At 46.6% G+C, this 18302-nt stretch overlaps 1 protein-coding gene across 1 annotated transcript in view; it reads left to right on the forward strand.

Moving 5' to 3' along the window:
* Positions 1-16175: 16175 nt before the first annotated feature.
* Positions 16176-18302, forward strand: part of N4BP3 (NEDD4 binding protein 3) — a 30106-nt gene continuing 27979 nt past the window's right edge. Inside the window, exon 1 of the mRNA XM_084839453.1 lies at positions 16176-16292. The gene's annotated coding sequence lies outside the window, so the exon portion shown is untranslated. The remainder of the gene's footprint in view (positions 16293-18302) is intronic.

Here is an 18302-nt window from a genome sequence, read left to right on the forward strand (position 1 = left end):
GTAGCCACAGAATGTTGAGCATCTGCTGGAAAATAAAAATGGAATATGGGAATGGTGGTAGCGAAATGCTCTGCCTGGAGAGAATGGCTGGCTGCAACCCTGAACAGGAACTGTCCTCTTAGCAGGGAGGATACACTGCAACATTTTATTGCAGTTTCCACTTGTTGCATAAGAGCAAATAATGCCACCAATACTCTGGAGTCAGCACTGGCTTTTTATAAGCTTTCATATTGCCTGTAATTTCAAAAATACAAATCCTAAATGACACAGGGCTACAACCATGTTTTCCATTGTAAGAATTAAATTATGTGACCAGATACTTACAATATACCGTGACTGCAATAATCCCCTCCATGTCCTACTTGTTTTGCCCCACTGATGCAGGAAGTGCCTGAACAGTTCATAATTTTTGAGCTAGAAGCAACTTTGCTAACAGATAACCTGGAGTTTGTGTCAGTCAAATGTTCAGAAGATGATCTGAAGTTGGTTGAGTTCAATTCTTTCAATCATTGTTCAATCAGTAATGCCCCCTTCTATGTTTCTGTCTAGCAGTATGTTCAGTTTTTCATATGCCCAGCTGCCTTAAGGCTTATGATTAGATAATGTCCCTCCAAAGTTTTCTGATGGTTTATTTTATTTTGTTTGTTTTGGCTGCCCTTCTTTCTACCAAAACTATTCCCCTCCTGTCCCTCCTGTAGTCCCAGAGCATGGTTAACTTCCCCTTATAACCACTAGACAAACCTAACTCTGAAACTACATTCCCACAAATTATCTGAGATGGCCTGGATGTATTATTTTAGTCCTGTTGCTCATTCATATTCTCCTTAGGGCTCAGTAGTGCACATAATATTCCTTTCTCTTTTGGAGATTTCAAAGAGTATTCCGGCTACAAAATGTAGATGCAAACTTCAGATTAAAGGTGTCCCCAACCAGTCGTGCCCGACTCTAGGGTGCGGTGCTCATCCCCATTTCTAAGCCGAAGAGCCAGCGCTGTCCGAAGACGCTTCCATGGTCATGTCGCCGGCATGACTGAACACCGAGGTGCACGGAACGCTGTTACCTTTCCCACCGAAGCGGTACCTATTTATCTACTTGCAATTTCTTGCTTTTGAACTGCTAGGTTGGCAGAAGCTGGGACTGAAGACGGGAGCTCACTCCGTCACGCAGCACTTGGGTCTTGAACTGCTGTCCTGCCAACCTTCCAGTACTGGTGGTATAATGTGCTTTCTCCAACAATCTGTCTATTAAGTAGGGATGGATGAGAATTTAATTTGAAGTTGGTTGGTTTTTATAAGAACTTATCAAAATCCACAAAATTCACAGAAATAATTTGAGTTTTCACAAATTTGAATGTGGGAGAAAGTGAAACTGACAGATTTGTTCATCCTGGCAGAGGGCTTTGAGTGCTTAGCTCTTAGAAGTCTGAGTTTGAATAGGCATTCAGATATGTTTGTGAGGCTGAATTAGGATGGTCATTTCTTTTTCTTTCTTTTTCCTGGCTCCTCATCTTTAACAGCCTACATGACAGGCAGGTATAACATTGTCCTCTCTATGCTAGGAATAGCAGTACTTGTTGAATTTGGTCAGTGCAAACAGGTAAGAATTTTGTTTAGTTTGGATTTTTTACATTATTATTTATAAGAACTTACCAAAATTCTCTTCTTTTTTTTCTTAAATGGGATGGAAAAAACTTGAGATTTGGGGGCGAGGGGAATCAAATGTGGGAGAAAGTGAAACTGACAGATTTGCCAATCTGTACTATTAAAGAGGTGGGCGGCCACATACTGCACCAGCTGCAAACTCCAAGCAGCCTCTAAGGACAAGCCTATGGAGATCGCATTACACCAATCAAGTGTGCAGATTAGGGAGGAATTTATGTTGCACATTAATAGTAACAGAAATATGTCAGAAAGATGCAGTGGATGTTTCTGTGCTCAACTATGTGGCACAGTGGCAGAAAGAGCCAGGCAATGCCCCTGGCCTCAATTCTCCTAGGAGCCTAAATAGGGGCACATTACAACCAAACAAGCCACCGAGATTGAAGAAATTGATATTTCCTGGAGCCAATCCTGTCTGAAGTGAGGTGGGACCCATCTCCCACATGATTTGATTGTCTGATACTTGTTCTTCTTATAAGGGAAGGATGAATGGACACCACCACCTGCCCCCCGCCCCCGGCAACCATGGACTTTTCTCTTTGGGGAATTCGACGCAACAGGAAATGTTATTGTTCTGCATGTGCTGCCCAAAATACATGCCCGACAGGTCTCCTCCCCACAAAACCTTTCAGTTTAAACAGCATACTGCTGCAGACAAGGGCAGCACAATACCCAGGGAATGGAGTCAGAGAGCACACTGCCATTCTTTTGGCACGTCCTCCCATGTCGTACGTATATTCTGAAGTGAGGTGTAGTCGGTACCAAGAGGGTGTGTTTGTAACATTTATCTCTGTCACGAAAACTGGGTCTCCATACACACCAATGAGCTAGTCCTATTGTTGTTGTTCAGTCGTTAAGTCGTGTCTGACTCTTCGTGACCCCATGGACCATAGCATGCCAGGCCTTCCCGTCCTCTGCTCTCTCCCGGAGTGTGCTCAAGTTCATGTTCATTGCATCGGTGATGCTATCTAGCCATCTCATCCTCTGCCATCCCCTTCTCCTTTTGCCTTCGATCTTTCCCAGCATCAGGGTCTTTTCCAGGGAGTTTTCTCTTCGCATTAGGTAGCCAAAATATTTGAGCTTCAGCTTCAGTATCTGTCCTTCCAATGAGCAGTCAGGGCTGATTTCCTGTAGGATTGACTGATTTGACCTCCTTGCAGTCCAAGGGACCCGTAAGAGTCTTCTCCAGGACCATAGTTCAAAAGCATCGATTCTTGGGCGCTCAGTCTTCCTTATAGTCCAGCTCTCACAGCCATACGTTGCTACTGGGAAAACCATAGCTTTGATTAGATGGACCTTTGTCGGCAAGGTGATGCCTCTGCTTCTTACTATGCTGTCTAGGTGTGCCATAGCTTTCCTCCCAAGGAGCCCAAGTCTTTTAATTTCATGGCTACAGTCACTGTCTGCGGTAATCTTGGAGCCCAAGAAAATACAATTGTACAATTAAAGGCTGGTAACCCAGGGGTGTGGAACTTCAGGCCTGGGAGCCAAATCTGGCCATCCTAGGGTCCCAGTCTGGCCTTCCAGGGTTCCCCAGATGGCCATGCCCCCTTTTCCCTGGCCACCAATCTTTCCCGGCTTTTGTGCACCCCCCCTTCTCAAAATGGCTCCCCTAGGGCTCAGTTACTGGCAGTAAGAGCTTTAAGCTGCAATATGCTGACAGTTTTTGTATTTTTGCCCCCATCCCCTTTGCCTTCGGTCCTGTCCACCACTGGGATGCAGCCCCCTGAAGAGTTTCCAAAATGGAATTTGCCTCTTGGGCTGCAAGAGGTTCTGTTCCCCTGTGGTAAACAGTGAGAGGAATAGGAGACCTAGTATAACATGCCGATGGGAAAAGAGACAGCTCAGCAGACTGCATGGAAGCATGTACAAAGGCCCACAGGGAGAGCAGCAGGACTACACTAACCCGTAAGCTGAGCATGCTATAAAGTAGGGACCTTGCTCTAGTGCAGAATGGGCAGAAAGTAGATTAGGATCTACTGGGAGATTGATGATTTACTGTAGATTGACAAGGGTTCCTGATTCCCTATTGTTTAACAAAAGAAACACACACACACCCCAGTTAGTCTGTTAGAATCCATGATTTACAGTAACTCAGATGTAGTTTCATGCTTGTAAAATGAGGGCCATCCCAATCTATGGCTTCTGGGGTGTACTAGGTAATTAGCTCCATCCCCTGAGCCACCATTTTGCTCCCAACCATTATTTTGCACCTGGATCTGGTAAGCAGACCTCAGGATTCCAGTAAAAGGGAAACACAACGCAGATCCTGCAAGTCCATAGTCTGCCCAACCCCTGGTCTAGTGTAATTACCTGCTAGCATCATGTTCATGGGCTTATACTCCATTCTGTGCTGGCTTAATTTCAAATTCCCCACAAGACACAGTGGCTGTGATACTCAATTGCATGAGAGGGGATCCATGGCCAGGTTCTCAGCTGGTGGGAAAACTGAAAATCTTGCTGACTTTCACAACACAGAGAGCAACACGAACATGCACACGAAGTGTACTGGAGAGACAAGCAGAATAAGGCCCTGAGGGCGCTGGTGTGGCTCTGTCAGAGTGCTTTTGGGAGGGGAGGTAGTCAGAAAAATGTGGAACCTTTGCATGTGGCCCTTTGTGGGTTTCTCACATCTTTCCAGGTGCGTGTCACTCATTCAGCTCATTCTCTGTGTGCCATCTTGAAGGGAAAGGGAAGGCATGCCGTGCTGATGTGTGTAGATGGCACTATGAGATGGTGGGTGGCTGCTTCTGCTACTTCAGAATATACTTAAAATTTCATGGGATTTTAATGTTGGTAGTCGGAAATCATGGGGAAGTGGCAGGCCTGCAGCCAAATCCACTCTTTGGCTTTATTCATTCATTACATTTTAAAACTACCCAATAACCACAGTTTTCTGGATGGTGTATAAACTTAAAACATAAAATGCAAGATAGCAATAAAAAAACAATTAAACAGGTCAGATAACTGCAAAATAAAGCTAGCAGCAGCACATAACAAAACCAAAATAAAACCAGTATCAGGGAAAAACCTTGCAAAGATCTAAAAGCACTAAAAAAAAGTCCCTAAAATGCCTGGGGGGGGGGAGTTTTCACCTGGCATCAAAAATACCATAATGTGGATGCCAGGTGAGTCTCTCTGGAAAGGAGATGGCATTTCGCGGATGGGACACAACCACTGAAAAGGCCCTCCTCCCAGTAGTCACCTGCCTTACCTCATTTGGCGGGCACCTGGAGAAGGGCCTCAGGTAGTACCTTAGGGTCTGGGTAGGTAAATAGGGGAGGAGACATTCTTTCAGGTGACCTGGCCCCAAACTGTTTAGGGCTTTAAAGGTTAAAACCAGGACTCTGAATTCAGCCTGGAAATGGACCGGCAGCTAGAGTAGATGGCAAAGTATTGTCAAGAGATGATTGTATATCAGCCATTCCCAGTTAACAGTCTGCCTGCCCTATTTTGGACTAATGGAAGTTTCCAGGCCATTTTCAAAGGCAAACCCATGTATAACGCATTGCAGTGATCCAAACAGGAGGTTATCAGAACATGAATAACTGTTTCAAGGCTATCTCTGTCCAGGTTTGGACATAGCTGGTATATCACCCTAGGCTGATAAAAAGTGTTCTGTGCCTCCAAGACTACCTGGGCATCGAGTAGCAATGCTGGATCAAGAGCAACCCCAAACTACACGCCTGATCCTTAAAGGGGAGTGCAGTCTGTTCCAGAACAGGGTAAACTTCACTCGCTGGAGAGATGAAACACCCACAAACAGTATCTCCATCTTGTCTTTATTTCATTTATTGGCCCTCGTCCAGCCCATTAACCTGCCCATGCAGGGCCTACACTGAGTATTCAAGGGGAGGCTATGAACTCAGCAAGGCCAAGCTTTTAACCATGGTATTTATGCAGGGAGTGCATCTATGGAGAGCACCAGGACCATGTGTGCTCTGTGGGGATCATCATGCTTGGATGGCCATACGGCAGGATGGGTGCCGCAAGCAGCACAGGCCGTGCAATTTTGTAGCACACCTGAACAGGAACAGGAAGGTTCATGAGTCAGACCTGCCCCCTTGATCTCTCCAATCATGTGCTGCTACCAGGTTCAGGAAAAGGAGAGGCAGGAATACACCAAGTCTCAGGGCCTGCATGTGTTGCGGTAGTATGCGCTAGAGTGGCGCCATCTTTTTTGCCCTTGTAGCCCTGATTTGTAGCACATGGAGCAAATGCACACATCTCTGGTGATGTTAATTTGCTAGGGATGTGAGAAGATCAAGGACAGAATAGATAGATACACATGACAGGAAGAAAATATTTAAGACTACAGATCTGGGAAATATGTGGGGGAAATTGCATAGGTGTTAGTGGCAGTACTGGTGACCGAAACATATGACAGAACTGATATTGAGGCGAGCTACATGAATGTGTGTATGTATGAACGTTAAAGAAAACCATCAGCAGCAGAGACTGTGTTGGGAAAGGACCTCACTGGTTAGGAATCGCCTGATACAATAGGTTGTTGTTGTTCAGTCGTTCAGTCGTGTCCGACTCTTCGTGACCCCATGGACCATAGCACGCCAGGCCTTCCTGTCCTGCGCTCTCTCCCGGAGCGTGCTCAAGTTCATATTCATTGCATCCGTGATGCTATGATACAATAGGAGGGAAGTTCAAAGGCATAAAGGTTTGGCTTGTATTTTGGGGACTGAGGGTTGTAGATAGGGTTTCCAAAAAATTGCCAAAAAAAAACAGGAAATGCATTACCAAAAAAGAGGACAGTGATTTGCATAAAATGTGCATATGCTAATTAATATGTATAGATGCAAATTTACGAATAGTTATCACAGTCTGAATAGAAATAGAGTACATCTCATCATCCCCTTCATGGATCACTGCCTTGTTGTGGTGAAGGGGCTTGCGTAACTCAGTGAAGCCATAAGCTATGCCGTGCAGGGCCACCCAAGACGGACAGGTCATGGTGGAGAGTTCTGACAAAATGTGGTCCACTGGAGAAGGAAATGGCAACCCACTCCAATATTCTTGCCAAGAAAACCCCATGGAACGTATCACAAGGCTAAAAGATATGACGCTGGAAGATGAGCCCCTCAGGTCGGAAGGCGTCCAATATACAACTGGGGAAGAGCAGAGGGAATTTCCAAGTAGCGCCAGAAAGAGTGAAGCGGCTGGGCCAAAGCCGAAAGGACACTCAGCTGTGGATGTGTCTGGTGGTGAAAAGAAAGTCTGATGCTGTAAAGAACAATATTGTTTAGGAACCTGGAATGTAAGATCAATGAATAAAAGACCCTGATGCTGGGAAAGACTGAAGGCAAAAGGAGAAGGGGATGGCAGAGGATGAGATGGCTAGATAGCATCATCGATGCAATGAATATAAACTTGAGCACACTCCGGGAGAGAGCAAAGGACAGGAAGGCCTGGTGTGCTATGGTCCATGGGGTCACGAAAAGTCGGACACGACTTAACGACTGAACAACAACAGCAACAACATCTCATCATAGTGTGGAAGACTGTGACCAGGTGATTGGTGTGCCTACCTGTTCAGTCTGCTGTTCAGGTGCAAACTGGATGGGCAACAGTTCTTATGGAGAGTTATCTTTAAACCAGACTTGGACAGGACACCCCTTCAAATAGAGGATGCCTTCAAATAGAGGGCGGTCCTCTGTGAAAGAGGACACATGGCCACCCTAGGGTTGACGTCTGTGCCTGGGAATGCACAGCAGAGATGGTATTGAGGGGAGGTTGAGGAGAGGTTTGGAACATGTCATTGTAGCTGGAGGAGAACACGCCCAGTGCAGAGCATGTGTTAGGAGCACAGCATGTAATTACTATGCCAGAAGGTGCTTTGCCTGGTTCCTGTTTTGATCTGAACTGCGGTGTTGCTGGCATCCCTCCCAGGTGTAACCATCACACCCAGCCAGGAGGCTCCCTGACAACACGCCCCCGATCCCGGCTTCATGAGCCTGTGACAGCTGGGGAGGGGATGGAAAGGAACAAAAACCAGAACACGGCTAGGAGGGAGCAAGTCTGACTCAGAGCCATTAACTGTGTCATGTCTCATTCGCATAATGGAATGGTGGAGCAGAGAAAGGGCTTGCCAAGCCATGTTGACTTGTCTGTCTGCCCAAGGATGGGTGCTTTGGAGAATTAGGCTTTTTGGGATCACACTGCAAATCTGGCGATTCTTGTGTGCCTACAGGCAGTGAACAGCTGACTCCGGTTCTGATACAACCCACTTATTTCTTATTCTAAATATGGAGTTATACAAAGTGGACACACTTCTGTTTTTCAGTTAAAAAGGCATTGCTCTTCATTCTCCAAACTGCCAGAGACCTCTAGTCGCCCTGAATCTAGCTTACTGCATTGGACACTGTTCCACTGGACAATAATAACTGATACACTCTGAATGGGATCAGCTCAGCTGGTGGATTGTGGATCAGCCACCCCCCAACCTGGTGCCCTTCAAGCGTGTTGGACGGCAACTCTCACTATTCCCAGCCAGCATGGCCATTTGGAGTTGCCGTCCAACACATCTGGAGGGCACCAGGTTGGGGGTGGCTGGTGTCAATAGTTGAACCCAATATGAGCAGAACCTGCACTGGCTAAAATGGCCAAAGCTGCCTGGCATGCCATGGAGTCCATTCCAGCAATAGCAACCAATGAAATTAAGGCTACAATTGGATGCATGTTTGTCTGGGAGCAAGTCCCATTGAAATCAGTATTGGGACTTACTTCTGAGTAAACATGTGTGGGATCATGTAGCATGGTAGCAATCCTATGCATACTTATTTGGAAACATTCCACTGAAATTAATGGAGCTCACTTCTGAGGAAAGGACTGGCCTATAAAGCACACTAGTTTTATGTCAACTCTGGTGTTCAAACACTGTATCTGGCCATCTTCGGCTTTCCCATTTATATCGGAGAGCTTGAAAGTGTCTATCTGATGTAAAGCACCAAAATTACAGCCTGGAAAATTCAGAAAATGTAGCCTGAAATACCTTTCTGTTTCCTGACTAAATGAAGGATTTGGGGGAAAATATTCAAACACTTCCTACTATACATATTCTTTTTGGGGTAGAGATATCAGAGCTCTCTGAAGAGCCTCTTGACATCTTTCAGGAAATCCAGACTGTGCCACTGCTGACTGGGAGTACAGTGCTGTTGTCAGCTCGCCCACTGATTCTCCATGGCCAAGACTTCCATAGAAAAGAGCGGGGGGGGGGGAGCATGCAGCTTTGTGTTGAGTTAATCATCTCTGGAAGCGAAGAAGAATCCTGCAGGAAGCCCCCTGCGTGGCTGCATTATTTTGAGCCTCTAATTGCTCCAAACAATGCTACAGCTTGAGCAGTGCTTGGAGCAGCTCTTACATCAGAGAGTCAGAGCTGGAATCCCAGGCAGATTTCCAGACTCTGACCTGCAAATGGCTGGGAATTTGGGATGCTTCATCGTGCAGTCAAAACGTTTCATCTTCAGCCAGTTCTGTTTCCTGTTATTGACTTCAGTGGGTTTCACAATCAGACTCACAAGGAGGCTATCAAAGTGCCGTTTGCCGTGTTAGCTGCAGGGCAATGTGCTTGGCAAGTCCTGGCAGGTCTGAGCTGCCCGCAGAACAGCAGTTCCTCCAAGGGTTAATGGCACAGATGTGGGCTGCTGCTCCTGTTGCAGCAACTGAGGCCATGCTCTGCCTGGGTCCTTCGTGTCTCAGCCTTTACATTCTTATGTGCTTGGGGGATAGGATAGGATGAGAATTAGAGTGCAGTCCGGATTGCAGGTGCATTGTTGTATGGGAGCAGAAGGTAACGCCGACCATCCATGTATAACTGAGTCAGCCCTGCCATTAGATAGTGAGGCACCTGCCTCAGGCAGCAGACGCTGGTGGGGGGGGCAGTGTGGCATCCCATGGACCACTTCTCCTGAGCTCCACCCCACCCTGCCATACTGCTCTGTTGGAGAACAGAGCTGTGTATGCCACCCTGCAAACTAGCCTGCTACCCTCAGCTGTGGAGGAGGATGCTATCCCATTGCCAGCGCTGAAGTAAGATTTAACTTCAAAACCTGTCAGCATCTGTACATGAAATGCGGGGTGTGTGCGTGTGTGTGCATGTACGCTCACGCTGTTTTGTCTTTTGCCTCAGGCAGCAAAATGTCTTGGGCTGGCCCTGATGTGTGATAAGAGAGACTGGCCTCCAGACTGGACACTTCGAGACAGACACTGTTTGGAGTGAAGGCAAACTAGACATCTCTGTCTAGTTGGCCCTGTGTCTGGAAACAGAGATCCTGGTTGTTTGGGCATCACAGCAGAACCATGACTAACTGGTACTCAATAGCCTATCCTGGAATGAACCCCTCAGGAGAATCAAGCTGCAGTGCAAGATGCTCACAATAACCCTCACGATAAAGACAGAGATAAGGAAGAAAGCAAGCATTCTCCAGGCTGCAGTGATAATTGCAGGTCTGTTCCTTTGTAGAAATTGTTACTTTCTGTGTGCTAGAAACATTAATTTACCCCCTCTTGAAATTTCCTCTGGCCCCAGAATCACCATAATCATTCAGCAAAAAACACAGAACCATAGGGCAGGAAGGGATGTCCAGCCCTGTATTCTCAGCTTCCTCTGGGATCTATCAAACGTCTAATCTCAAAAGTTCACAAAAACTGAGCCAAACTAGATGATATGAGGGAAATCATGTGGCTTCCACCCCCATATTGCCCCTGTCAGGCTACAGTGAGGGCTGAGGAGAGGGTGCTTTACCCTCTGCCTACAGATTCTCCCCTACAAACAATTTTTAGTTATTCTGCCACCAATTCCAGCTGGGTTCTGAAAACAAAAATTAACCTGGCTGAGGGGAAAGTAATAGCCTATTGGCGAGAATTGGCTGGCGTAAGAGGAGTTACGCTTTCTTCCCTCCTGCCTGCTGATCATCTCGTATAAATAAATGCCCCTTGCGCCTGTGTTCTCCATTCTCTCAGCAAATGTGGGGTTGGGAGCCATAAAATCATGTCTAGTTTTTGGCCCTTACAGTCACAGTTTTATTTATTTCTTACATTTATATCCTGTCTTTTTTCCTCCTTAAGGAACCCAAGGCGGCGTACATAATCCTCCTCCTCCATTTTATTCTCACAACGACCCTGTGAGGTGGGTTGGGCTGAGAGTCAGTGCCTGGCCCAAAGTCACCCAGTGAGCTTCCATGGCAAAGTGGGGACTAGAACCTGGATCTCCCAGCTCCCAGTCCAACGCTGTCACCACTACACCCATAATGGCAGAGATAGAGGAGTTTCCTTATCTTCATGCCTTAATTCTGGCACACAGTCCTTCAGCACTGATTCAGCCTGGTGACAGTCTGTTCCCTGTGAATGCCAGACTACTGTAACTGTAGGCGAATGAGCCTATTCTTGAAACCCACGATTCTTAAGGAAGTTTTTTATATATAAATGAGAAGAATGTCAGGGCTGTCCATTTCTTCACACTATTGGGCTACATGATTATTTCTGCACACATGACATGCCTAAGGGAGCATGCACACGTTGCGACATGTTATCCGCTTTGAAAAATAAAGACTGAAATCCCTGTTTTGTTTTCACTAAAATAAACAGGAACATAAGAAAATGGGAAATTACTTCTGTGCTGTTTATGGTGCTGAAATATTTTTTGATTAAGGGCCACATCCTGATCTCCAACCTATAGATCTCTCACTTTCTCATGTGCTATGTTTGGCCAATCATGGCATACCCCGGCTTGTACTTTATATGTACCCAAACCACTCATGAGTGTACTTCTAAGGCCAGTCATCTGCTACTACAAACTGTTGTCTGGCAGTCTGAATTATTTATTTAAAGTATGTCTATATTGCCCTTCATTATCAAATGAGGGGGTGTGGGGGGGGATGTACAAAGTGCATTAATGCAACAATTAAAATAAAATACAGAGATAACACAATAACAATGACAATCTACCAAGTTAGGTATTAAAATAAATTATACTGTGAATGAGACTGTCACTGAGCACCTGTGTGGTGAGGGACTTAAACGAAATAACAGTAATATGCCTTCTTAGCTGGGGATCTCTCTCCAGCCTTTGGTATGGAATATCCATCAGTCTGGGGTTGTAACTCATACCAGCTAGTTAGCGAGGAGGACCAGTCTGGAGCCAGTTTTGCAGTTTGCAATAAGAGACAGAAGCAGAGAGAATCAGCCAGATTTGGGGGAGTGTGTGTGCACGCCCATTATAGCCTTGGGTGAGGGAAACAAAGGCTCTTTGGAATCTGAGGCAAGATCAGAGACGGTGCGACCTGCTGCAGGAGCCCATTTACTTCCAACATGTTCAAGTTATATATTTATAAATAAAGCAAGGATTACAAAGGCCCCATAACTCTCCCTTTCATCCAAAAGAAACTAACACAGGTAATGTGAGCCCTGGACTATTCAGTGTTCAGGGAAGCGGAGTGCCTGGGGTGCTATCCGTGGTGAATGTTGTCTCCTGCACTGTGTGCAGGAATTCTCTGCCCTGCAGAGGGTCCATCGCAGAAGGTCCTTCCGGGATTTCCATGTTGACTTCTGCAGGTATTCTGTAACCTCACTGCCAGGTCCCTCTTTACCCTGTTGATTTGGCTGCCTTGGATTTTGGAAGCACTGATAAGGTTGGCTCTGGCATGAAGAATTTCTCTCATTCAGATAGCTGCGAAAGGCAGTAATTGACTCAGGGGATTGCAGTACTTTCTTACTCTCTAATTTCACCACCCACAAGCTCCAGTACAGCTGAAGCATTCTGTCTGTCAGGACTGCATAGTTTCCTCACATAGTTTTAAATCTTATTTTTGCTTCCAGGGCAGGGGGCTCTCTGATTGCCAGCATCTAGCTGATGCCTCTCCTCCAGCTCATGATCCCTGCGGCAATTATTTCCCCATGCAAAGCAATGCTGACACATCAGGGGAGGGTGGAGTGTATTTTTAGCCTCTTTAATGTGATTTAGCAGCTGGAAATGAGGGGGGAATTATAGTCAAAAGGTAACAACTGTGGGATCTCATGGCTGGGGAGGAGGGGGCAGCTGGGCTTCAGCTGTGCAGATTAAAATCGCAACATGCCTTTTTGGCAAAGTGCGCCTGGGTAAGAGTAAATGCAGGAGTGGAGTGAGCTTGGTCAGACATAAGCAAGGCTCTCTGACCTTGGACAAGAGGGGGGAAGCAGCTTGTGAAAACAGCTCCTCTCCAAGGGTCCCATTCCATCCCCAACAAGCGGACTCCCCTGCCCCACCATGGGTCGACTTGTTTATGCTGAAGGTCATGCGTTGTGCTTGAAAAGAGTAGAACTCAGCAAGGTTAATATGCCCATTGCCTCTATCAGCTTCCTTCTTGGGTCAAATTTCATTTGGGACTGTGGCACTGGAGAAAGAGTTAAATGCCCTTCCCCATGCACCATGGTCCCCATCCTGACCAGCCCCCCCCCGCTATTTTCAAAACAACACAGATCTATTAAATGCATTCACACCTTTAATATAATGTGTTGTTTGGCCCTAAGGAACCCACTTCACTTACAGTGTGCTCAGGGTCCTCCCTCCCAACAGTTGGTCCTATGGTTAAACCTCTCACTCTGAACAGCTTCATTGATGTCAGTGGGATAACTTTAGCATATCTGGTTTTAGCTTTGCAGTCTGTACCCCAAACTTGCAAAAATATCTTGCTTTTGGTCACAAAGATCAGCTGCCATTCTTGAAAGTGTAGAGGGCAGGCATGGGCAACTTGTGGTCCCCCAGATGTTTTGGCCAACATCTCCCATCAGCCTTAACCAACATAGCCAATGGTGAGGGATGATGGGAGTTGTAGGCCAAAACGTCTGGAGGACTACCAGTTGCCTGCTCCTGGCATAGAGTGATGTGTGTCCACTTCCAGGTGGGTTTCCACACAGCTATGCTGATTTGATAAAGAGATAGAATGGGGATCTACTGTGGCATTTGGAATAATTTTTAAGGAAACATGACAGCAGCTTGCTGCTATGGTTTGTCAGTTCCTCTGAGAATAATATTGTCTGCAACAGTGGCATTGACAGATCTCGAGTGGCTAGTGTCAATTTGTCTGAAGAGATGGGAGTACCAGACCACCTTACCTGTCTCCTGAGAAACCTGTATGAGGGCCAAGAAGCAACAGTAAGAACCAGACATGGAACAACCGATTGGTTCCAAATTGGGAAAGGAGTATGACAAAGCTGCATATTGTCGCCCTGCTTATTTAACTTATATGCAGAGTACATCATGAGAAACGCCAGGTTGGATGAATCACAGGTCGGAATTAAGATTGCCGGGACAATTATCAACAACCTCAGATACGCAGACGATATCACCCTAATGGCAGAAAGCGAAGAGGATCTAAAGAGCCTCTTGTTGAGGGTGAAAGAGGAGAGTGCAAAAGCTGGTTTGAAACTCAACATTAAAAAAACGAAGATCATGGCATCTGGCCCCATCACTTCCTGGCATATAGAAGGGGAAGAAATGGAAGCAGTGACAGATTTTATTTTCCTGGGCTCCAAGATCACTGCAGGCGGTGACTGTAGCCATGAAATTAAAAGATGCTTGCTCCTTGGGAGGAAAGCTATGGCACACCTAGACAGCATAGTAAGAAGCAGAGACATTACCTTGCCGACAAAGGTCTGCATAATCAAAGCTATGGTTTTCCCAGTAGTAATGTATGGCTGTGAGAGCTGGACTATAAGGAAGGCTGAGCATCAAAGAATCGATGCTTTCGAACTGTGGTGCTGGAGAAGACTCTTACGAGTCCCCTGGACTGCAAGGAGGTCAAATCAGTCAATCCTAAAGGAAATCAACCCTGGCTGCTCATTGGAAGAACAGATACTGAAGCTGAAGCTCAAATATTTTGGCCACCTAATGCGAAGAGAAAACTCCCTGGAAAAGACCCTGATGCTGGGAAAGACTGAAGGCAAAAGGAGAAGGGGACGCAGAGGATGAGATGGCTAGATAGCATCACCGATGCGATGAATATGAACTTGAGCACACTCCGGGAGAGAGCGCAGGACAGGAAGGCCTGGCGTGCTGTGGTCCATGGGGTCACGAAGAGTCGGACACGACTTAACGACTGAACAACAACAAATGGGATTAACTGATTGCATTTTAAGCTAGATAGTGTTTGTGACATTAATAGCCATTTATTTATATGGCTTGCAGTTTAATTTTTCCATTGCCTTTTTCTGAATCTGCTTCCTTCCTGTCTTAATCACAAGTCTTCCCTCATTTCCACTTATGCTTTGAACTGTCTCGACTTCTTCTGGTTCCTTTTGTTCTTTCTCTTCATAACTGATTCTTTCTCTGCTCTTGTTACAGAGCTTTTCCTAAACTGGAGTGATGATGGGGAGAACTGTCAAGGTAGGGGAGTGGGACACATTGCCCTATGAGCTGATCATAGGTGGGTAATGTGATTATATACTGATGTTTTTCCCATAAACAGTTAATAAAATATATCTTTTCTAAACCCTCGGTATAGCTAGGATAGAAACTTCAATCAGGTATGAGTTATTAAAATTTAGTGAACTAAACTCAACATAAATTGCACGAGCATTTGAACATCATATTCTTAATAATTAGAAAACATTTCTAGTGAGTAGAATGCTTTACGACCCTCACAACAACCTTGTGGATTAGGCTGCCTTCATTCCCATTTTATAGGTGGTGAACTGAAAGTACAGCAGAATAGCAACATGGCAAGCTGTCTTACCTTGAGCATATAACTGAGCTATAGTATGAAGCATGCAGGGATCCAGATTAAAGTTTAAAGACTTATTAGGCCACACTGAGCTCTACTGATTGCATTTGCTTTTCAAATGCCACACAGGTATTGTGTTATCGCACACCATTGTTCTTGTATGAGTTACATGAAGTTTTTCAAATGAAAAACCTAGAAGACAAGATCAGTTACACCACAGGACAACCCCTGGGGTGAACCAGACTTGAACCCTGACCTTGCAAACTAACATTTAAATGACTGGAAGGGCAATTCCCATTTGTTAATTACCCCCCCCCTCCTTCTGCTCCCAAGAGAGTGCCCCCGGGCAACAACCGCCCCTCCGACCTGCTCAGAGCTATGGATGCTGGCTGGCTCTAATCGTTTGCGTTTGATGTCGCAGCTCCATATTTGCTTCCTGTGTTTTCAATCGTTTTGCACTCGTCTTCTCCGAAGTGGCAATTTTTCTTGCTCTCGGGGGGTAATTTAATTGACCACTTATAGTGCTGTAATCTTGCCTGAGTCAGTGGGGCTACTCCCAATGTAAGTGGCCGCTGAAACACCCTAGTAGGGTGCAGCCTTCTTTGCCCGCTTCATCTTAGTTTGGAAGGAAGTGTGGAATCCAGGCCGGGCTTTACCGCGGCACTGGCGGCGGCAGCCGAGCAAGTTGGTGCCATTGCTTCCTTCACTTCTAAGGCGTGGGTAGGCACAGATGCTGAGCGAATCCAGACCGGGTTTTGCCTCCTCCCCAGCAGCACAGCCAGAGACTCCCGGGCTCCTTGCCTCTAGTGGGGTGTTCAAATCTCAGCGAGGGAAGGAAGATCCAACTGAGGGGCTGCAGGAGGAGAGCGCGGAGTGGAGTCCCACCCAGTCTAGCCGGGGATCGGGGCCACAGGCAGCAATCATGGTGAGTCGTACGGGTCGCCCCTCTCGTCGGGGAAGCTTGAAGGCGCCCCAGTTCGATCGGGATCTGTCCAGTCGGCTGCTGGTTCTTTGTTCTCTTCCCCTTTTCGGACGACGGTGCTTGGCTTCCCTTTCCCCCGCCAGGGTCGACTTCTCCCCCCCCCCGTGGTCCCCCCCCCCCGTCTCCGAAGGCAGCCGCAAGCGCTCCCCGGGCACAGCGGACCCCGCGGTGGGGGTCTGGGACAGGCTACTCGGGCGTGGGGGGCTGGGTGGGGGGCGCTAGCATCTGGGGCCGGATTATTGTGGCTGTTGCTGGGAGAGGAAACGAAGGGGTCGTCGGGGCGCGTATAGCTGGGGAATACTGCCTCGGGCGAGAGAGCTGCTCGGTCGCGTCCGCGGCGGGAGGGGTGGTGTTTAGAGGACGGCTAGGCGGCGGACCCCCCCCCCCCGCGGAGGCGAAAGGCGATCCGGTGCCTTGATCGAGTTTTGAGTTGGGGGGGTGGCGGGAAAGGCGCATCCTTTTGTTTGGGAGAGCGGCCCTTCGTTAGAACTGCGCAGCGGAGGTTGCGCGCAGTAAAATAGTCGCCTTGCATGTGTGGTGCAAAGGACCGTCGGGATATCGTCGATCTATGTTGGGAAGTTACCTCAGTGCAGGGCTTGCTACCAGGATAACTTTATGTTGTGACAGTCATTCCGGGATCGTTTTCTAGCTAGTTGTCGATCTGGCTAAACCGGAACACATTATACTTTCAGTGTGTGCGTATGATTTACCTACTACTGTTTGACAAGGAGAAAGACGAGCTAATGTCATCAAATATTTCTTGCCATAAAACACCCTGACAGTTTAGCCCAGGGTGGATCTGGGCCTAACACACAGCTCTGAGGTTAAATTGCTTTATTCTTATTGGTACCACATGAGCGACCACATGAACGGTGCCCTGGAAATAAAGTCAAGTCTGAGTGTTTAGTGTGTGAAGTGCCTTGACTTTTAATGACTCTCCTTGTCATTTAGTATGGATTCATTATCCCTTTACATTCATTGATAACCATTTTGCTCTCACAACCAAGATGGTTAAAAAGCAGTAAAGGAGTACACGGACTTTTCCATTATTTTAATTCATATTTTTGTGTGAATTGCATATTGTCATCCACTTTAGCAATTGTGAGTGTGAATCCAAGGTGTGGCAGTTATTCTGGATAAATTAATCTGGAAAATGGCAGTATGGTCTTGAGCATGCATCCTCTGTTGTGTCTGTTCTGTGAACTATCCTTTCCTCCACTTCTCCCTATGGCCTGAGTTATTCATAAGGAACCGCGAAGACCAGCCTTCTCCGGCTTGGTGCTCTCCAGGTGTTTCGACTACAACTCTCAGTATTCCTGCCCATTAGCCATTCTTGCTGGGGCAGGTGGGATGTCCAAAACACCTGGAGGGCACCAGGTTGGGGAAGGCTGATCGAGACCATCATTCTGTTCCATTTTGTTCTTCTGAGTAGCATAGGAGAGAGAATTCCACTGGAGGCTCCTGCTGTGTGTGATCACTGAATGCAAGTTACATATCAGGATTGTTAACTAGAATGAAGTGAATGAAGCGAGTACAAGAGGCTGCTGCTTGGAATGTAATCCTATTGTTGTAAGAGACCACCCTGAAGTGATGTGAAACATCCTAAGCATATGTTCTTGCCACCTTTTGTAAAAGGGCACGGTACACTTGAATATGGCAGGATACAAAATAAGCCAGTGCTTGGCCTGAATACTTGATCTTTTTTCTTCTGATCCCCTTCAAAAGTCATCCTTAGACATTTTACCTTTGTAAGCAAACAAACAAAGACGCCTTCATGACCGGGGAAGTGTGAGCTTCCATCAGTGACAGGCCTCGCAGTTCCTTCCAGATTATATTATCTGACAGTTTTTCAGTCAACTTGCCCAAGACTTTGAAGGACCTGGGATGAAAAATTGAATGGAGTCTCATCAGCATATTGAAGATAGTTGTCTTCAGATCTTCACAACAGCCACA

The sequence above is a fragment of the Heloderma suspectum genome, chromosome 2 (assembly GCF_057233095.1).
Source record: "Heloderma suspectum isolate Gila_16-S chromosome 2, 16-S_ref, whole genome shotgun sequence".
NCBI lineage: Eukaryota > Metazoa > Chordata > Lepidosauria > Squamata > Helodermatidae > Heloderma > Heloderma suspectum.